The sequence below is a fragment of the Pygocentrus nattereri genome, chromosome 24 (genome assembly GCF_015220715.1).
Source record: "Pygocentrus nattereri isolate fPygNat1 chromosome 24, fPygNat1.pri, whole genome shotgun sequence".
In the NCBI taxonomy this organism is placed as follows: Eukaryota; Metazoa; Chordata; class Actinopteri; order Characiformes; family Serrasalmidae; genus Pygocentrus; species Pygocentrus nattereri.
Genome location: NC_051234.1, coordinates 12821240 through 12828465, shown reverse-complemented (window position 1 = coordinate 12828465; position 7226 = coordinate 12821240).

Sequence of the window (7226 nt, the reverse complement as noted above, 5' to 3'; positions counted from 1 at the left end):
TCTCCTACTTCACTCCACATGAAGTGGAGGGCATTCCTAATAAAGAAAGAGTGTATAGTGTGGGAGTTTTTTTTATCTGGGTAAACTTTGGGACAATTTTGGGAGGCCCTTGCCGTTTTTCAGTGGAAGGAGCACGCTGTCTTCAGTATGGCAACACAGACCTTTTGCTTGTCAAGCTTTTACAAGAAGCAAGGATAAGAGATTAGAAATACATTTAAAATTTATGAAAATATCCAAAAATGTTTTCTATTTTTTCTTTAAGTTTTTTTTTGGGACTTTTTTTGCCTTATAACACCCTATACATGCACACCTTTGCTGTTAATGAGGATGGGAAATGATGTTTTAGGCCAAAACTTTATCTCAGAACTATCATACAGCAGTGTCTATTTTGTGATGTAGCTTTTAGAGTCATTAAATGCTTTGGACATCTAGTGCCTGTCAGCACCACTGGGAATAATTCTGACTCCATACGTTTTTCTAGAATAGTGCATTCCAAATGAAACCATTCTGCACTCACTTTATTTACATCTTAATGATTTATTTATGCAGAAACATTAGTGGAATTTTCCTTTACGTGCTTGAGATATGATAGGACATCTTAATCGTAAGGCATCTAGTATCTTATGCAATGAAAAACTTTTTTCATTTTAATGAAATAATGCTGTTTGTTTTCATACAGAGTCACAGCTTACACATTTTTTACTGTACCTAAAATTACAAGTCAAGCAAGCTAGCAAAAATATCCAAAACCCTGTAATGACAAGTTGATAAATCCTAGTAAACTGCATAAAAAAGAACAAAAGGAAACAAATAAACAGGCACTCAGACAAAAAGAGACTGACACCTGGCTAAAAGGACAATCTTTTACCCTTTCTGATAGCTAACTTGCTGTTACACCTAGTGCATCTCTGGATTGTTCAGCAAATTTATGGGTAATAAAATATCAAGGATAGCACTGATGCCATTAACTTTAATTTCTCTTGTTGTTGTTGTGCTTTTTTTCCAAAGAGCCGACCATAAATCTGATAGCAAAAACTTTGGCTACCTCTAAACTGTGGCTTTGTCACACCTCACTCTCAGATGAGGAGCTTCAAAGATGGTAAGAGTCCTTAACACAGGAAAGTTAAATTCAAGAACTAGAGGGCCAAAACAGCCCAGAGGAGATTAACATTTCCCCTCTTGTACCGCTCTCACTGTAAATTGGGAAGTCCTTTGTAATTAGCTGACGAGTTGAATCAGGTGTTCTAAATGAAGCAGAATGGTTAGCCTTGTCTTAACATGTCTCCAAGTGAAGGATGCAGCCAAAGAAGAGACCTTACTAGCATCGGTATACAGAGGCTCCTCATCAGTGGTTGCACATTTTAAAACGGCCTCAGTGGTCTGTACCAACATATCACTGCTGTCAGAACAAAGCCTCATATCTCCATTTTTGTCAGTTTTTCAGTTTTTGACAAATGCCTGCTACCCTTTACATTGTGTGTAAAGTTCATGAAGAATGGACCAAAGGAATTGGCCCAAAATGACTTGGAAAAAAGTCTGGTTCCATTGACTTACATTAAAAGTAAAGTATGTTTTTTCCTTCTCCTGTAAAGTTGGCAACATGGCTTACTGATGGAAAAAAAAACGTGACCCTAAAAAATGGGAAAGCCTTAATTGGCATAACAGCTGAGAAATGCAGCCTTTAACAACCGCATCCTCGGTTTTGAGACATGGCTATTCTCTTTCTTGTTTATGCATTAGGCAGATTATCCCATCATTAACTAAAGAAAGGGACCCGCAGAAACAGGTATAGTACACGTTCACAACTTAATAGACATCCATGAAGTGTCTTATAACCTTGTTTCCAAAATAGTTGGGAAACTGTAAAATGTAAATAAAAACAACAGCAACAATGTGCAAACCATTTGAACCCTGTTATCAATTCAAAATAGTACCAAGACAACATGCCAAATGTTACAACTGAGAAATTTTATTGTTTTTTGAAAAAATTTGAATTTGATGCCAGCAGCACGTACAACCAATTCTATCTATTCATCCAGTAAGATCAGTCTTACCCACCCCATAACAGCAATGTTGTACAATGATTAACATCTATTATGCATGATTTTATTAATCCACAGATGTGCCCATTTTTTTCCCACAACAGCAGCCGTTGTAATACATACAGTAGCAGCACAGCCAGTACATACAGCACAAAAGTAAGATCAAATTAGAAATAATGCTGTTATAAGATGAGTCCTACCCTGCATAGATTACAATCACTGAATTTCACTGAATATTAATTTATCTAAATATATAAGTTGCGCATGTCTTGTCTTTTACTGGTGATAATGATCATGATCCACTGTGTCATTTAAAGTCTATTTTGTATAATTTAGAAATTCATGCCAGCTTGTGTGGTGAAAGGTGACAAAATAAAAAAAAAGTGTCTTAGCTTAAGAGCAAATTTGAAAATCATTTTAATAACTCTCATTTATAATATTTTTATACAGGATTCTTCAACTCCAGCCCTGGAGAACAAATGACTAGCATTGAGTGGTGATTTCTCTGATCAAACACATCCACTAAACCCGGCAATAAACAGATTATTTGAACCAGATGTATTTAATTAGGAAAATAAGCAAAATCAATGTACTGGACACTGACCATCCAGGACTGGAACTGAAAAACCTGGTCATATAATGAAATATTCCTACAAATATATTTAACAGCAGGGTGAGAAACATATTTCAGCTTGGAAGAAGATTCTAAACCAACAGTGAAACTGAGAGGTACAACCCCAATTCCAATGAAGTTTGGACGTTGTGTAAAAAATAAATAAATAAAATAAAAACAGACTATGATGATTTGCAAATCCTTTTCAACTTATATTCAATTGAATATACTACAAAGACAAGATATTTATGTTTTATATATGTTCAAACAGATAAACCTAATAGTTTTTTTGCAAATATTCACTCATTTTGAATTTGATGCCGTAGAAGTTGGGACAGGGGCAACAAAAGGCTGGGAAAGTTGAGGAATGGTCACAAATTACCTGTTTGGAACATTCCACAGGTGAACAGGCTAATTGGAAACAGGTGAGTGTCATGATTGGGTTATAAAGGGAGCATCCCTGAAAGGCTCAGTCGTTCACAAGCAAGGATGTGAGCAAATAGTCCAAAAGTTTAAGAAGAACGTTTCTCAACATGCAATTGCAAGGAATTTAGGGATTTCATCATCTACAGTACATAATATCATCAAAAGATTCAGAGAATCTAGAGAAATCTCTGCAAGTAAGCAGCAAGGCAGAAAACCAACACTGAATGCCCGTGACCTTCGATCCCTCAGGTGGCACTGCATTAAAAACCGACATCATTCTGTAACGGATATTACCACATGGGCTCAGGAACACTTCAGAAAACCACTGTCAGTGAACACAGTTCGTCGCTCCATGTACAAGTGCAAGTTAAAACTCTGCCATGCAAAGCAAAAACCGTATATCAACAACACCCAGAAATGCTGTCGGATTCTCTGGGCCTGAGCTCATCTGAGATGGACTGACGCAGAGTGGAAAAGTGTCCTGTGGTCTGACGAGTCCACATTTCAAATTGTTTTTGGAAATCATGGACGTCATGTCCTCCAGGCCAAAGAGGGAAAGGTCTGACCGGATTGTTATCAGCGCAAAGTTCAAAAGCCAGCATCTCTGATGGTATGGGGGTGTGTTAGTGCCCATGGCTTGGGTAACTTGTACATCTGTGTACCATAAATGCTGAAAGGTACATACAGGTTTTGGAGCAACATATGCTGCCATCCAAGCAACGTCTTTTTCAGGGACGTCCTGCTTATTTCAGCAAGACGATGCCAAGCCACATTCTGCACGTTACAACAGCGTGGCTTCGTAGTAAATGAGTGCGGGTACTAGACTGGCCTGCCTGCAGTCCAGACCTGTCTCCCATTGAAAATGTGTGGCACATTATGAAGCGCAAAATACGACAACGGAGACCCCGGACTGTTGAACAACTGAAGTTGTACATCAAACAAGAATGGGAAAGAATTCCACCTACATAACTTCAACAATTAGTGTCCTCAGTTCCCAAATGCTTATTGAGTGTTGTTAAAAGGAAAGGTGATGTTACACAGTGGTAAACATGTCCCTGTCCCAACTTCTTTGGAATGTGTGGTATCAAATTCAAAATGAGTTAATATTTGCAAAAAACAAAGTTTATCTGTTTGATCATTAAATATCTTGTCTTTGCAGTGTATTCAGTTGAATATAGGTTGAAAAGGATTTGCAAATCATCATATTCTGTTTTTATTTGTTTTACACAATGTCCCAACTTCACTGGAATTGGGGTTGTATATTTGTAAATATTTCTTAGCTTGTGTACTATGAAGGAATTGTATAATGTATGCATCTCTTTGTCATTGGTGTGTGTATGTTAACCTTGCTGATCTTCTTCACACAGTCAAAGCTGCAGTATCCACAGATCAACATCAACAGATCAGAGCAACAAATCTGACCTCACAGTGTCCTGGCAAAATATGGTGGAGAAAGAGAAAAAGTAATCTCCAATGAACCAGAGGAAAGTTGTCTTTTCAGGTAAGGCCAGGATCAACATAGGGGTGCTCCACAAGTAGATTGATGCTGATGAGTAGATCTGCTCATTGTGATGAATGCAGTTGGTGGTAATGTGAAATGATGTACCCTCTGATTGAAGGAATGAAAGGAGGTATTTAGAAGTGTTTTTGAGGGCGGCAGACATGGCAAGAGGCCAGTGTACTCACGGTCTGGTTTAGACAAAGGTTAAGTTCACTTCAAGGTCACTTTTGGGTGCCCAGGGCAAATTCAAATTACATGTTGTTGCTGATTTTCTAAATAAAGATAAGTTACCACATTCTCTACAGAGATCACGTCTGTACACTGTTATAATGTTAAGCTTGTAACAAAAGTAGAATCTATTTTCGAGCTATATAGAACCCTTTTCAAAAAGGTTCTGTATAGAACCATCTACAGCATATTGTCCATCAATCTGAAGAGCCCTTTCATAATGCAAAGAATGCTTTAATCATGCAAAGGGCTCTTTGAGTGTTTCTGATTCTAAATGGAACCATTTTCTTAACTAAAAACACCTGAGGAACCATCTTTTTAAGTGTGTAGTTTATTTTTTCAGTGATCTTAATGTGTAACTGAATATGTATGCATGTGTGTGTTTTGTGCCAAAATGATGCTGTTATTCTCCATGTAACACTGATGCTGTTCTCTCTCTTTATATCTTGGTGGAGCTCTTCACCTTCTTGAAGTAAGTTACCTGGAATGACCTCACAGTTTTAGATCAGTTTCTATTCTGTGAACCACATGTACAGTACATGCTGATGTCTCTAAATGTTCTCTTGGAATAGTGTAATAGGAGAACATCAAGGCAGCTGGACTTGTGCTTTAATCTTAAAGGCATTTTGCCACTCATCCCACCACTCAGTTGAACTGAAGACCCTCATATATGCAGCAAAATGTCTTTCAGGTTTACATCACAAGCCTGACTGCCTTGACCTATCACTAGGCAGTGAATGCTAACTTTGAATGTTAACTTTGAATGCTAAATCTAATTTAATCACTTATTCTTCATTGCTGTGTTAGTGGACAACTTCCATTTACATTTACATTTACAGCATTTAGCAGACGCTCTTATCCAGAGCAACTTATAAGAAGTGTTTTGTCTATCTAGAGAAAGTCTTTTTGCTAGTTACCAATAGGTTAGAGAAAAAGACAGTCCTGAGCTCAGATACTGCTAGAAGCAAAAAGTTACTGTAGATAGAGAGAAAAAGAACAGAGTTAAACACAGAACTCTGTGCCATTCAATGCAATAAAATACAATACACTACAATACACAGTGCAATACAATAAAATACAGTACAATATACTACAATACACAGTGCAATACAATAAAATACAGTACAATATACTACAATACACAGTGCAATACAATAAAATAAGTGCAGCTTATAATTCAATGCTCATTTAAGTGCTGTGTAAAGAGATGTGTCTTCAGTCTGAGTTTGAAGACAGCAAGAGACTCTGCTGTACGGACGGCCAGTGGGAGTTCATTCCACCACTTGGATGCCAGTACAGAGAACATTCTCGACGCTTGTCTTCCACGCACCTTGAAGGATGGCGGGTCAAGCCGAGCTATACTCAAAGCTCGAAGGGCTCATGGTACAATTTGAGATTTCACCATTGCCATCAAGTAGGCAGGGGCTGGTCCATTTTTGACTTTGTAGGCAAACTTTAGGGTTTTAAATCTGATGTGTGCAGCTACAGGAATCCAGTGAAGGGAACGCAGCAGTGGGGTGACGTGGCTGAACTTGGGCAGATTGAAGATAAGCCATGCTGCTACATTCTGGATGAGGCTTGATGGCCTGCATGGGAAGACCAGCCAAGAGCGAGTTGCAGTAGTCAAGCCTCGAGATGACAAGAGACTGGACTAGCACCTGGGCGGCCTCTCAGGTGAGGAAGGGTCGGATCCAACGGATGTTGTACAGGAGATATCTGCATGACCGAGTCAGGTTCGCGATGTGAGTCAGGAATGATAAATGGCCATCCAGAGTCAAACCAAGACTTCTTGCCTCTACAGATGCAACAATCAGAGAGTTCTCGAATGAGATGGCAAGATCATGATGAGGACCTGTAGTTGCAGGGATAAATATCAGCTCAGTCTTGCTGGGATTGAGCTTCAGGTGGTGAGCTGCCATCCATGAAGAAATGTCAGACAGACATACTGAGATGCAACTGGAAACCTATGTGTCAGAGTATGAGAAAGAAAACATTAGTTGAGTGTCATCAGCATAACAGTGATAAGAGAAGCCATGAGAAGATATTACATCACCAAGAGAGCTAGTGTAAAGAGAAAAGAGAAGAGGACACAGGACTGAGCCTTGTGGGACACCAGTGGAGAGCCTGCATGGAGAGGATGTGAACCCTCTCCATGTTACCTGATAAGAGCAATCCTCCAGATAGGACTTGAACCACTTCCACGCATAGCCATTGATTCCAAGGTTAGTGAGGATGTCCAGAAGTTGACTGGTTGACTGTGTCAAAAGCTGCTGAGAGATCTAGGAGTATCAGGACAGATGGCAGTTTGGCTGATCTTGCAGATTGGAGGTTCTCGGTCACTGCGATGAGGGCAGTTTCTGTAGAGTGCGCTGGTTTGAAGCCAGACTGGTTGGGGTCCTGAAGAAATTCCTAATTC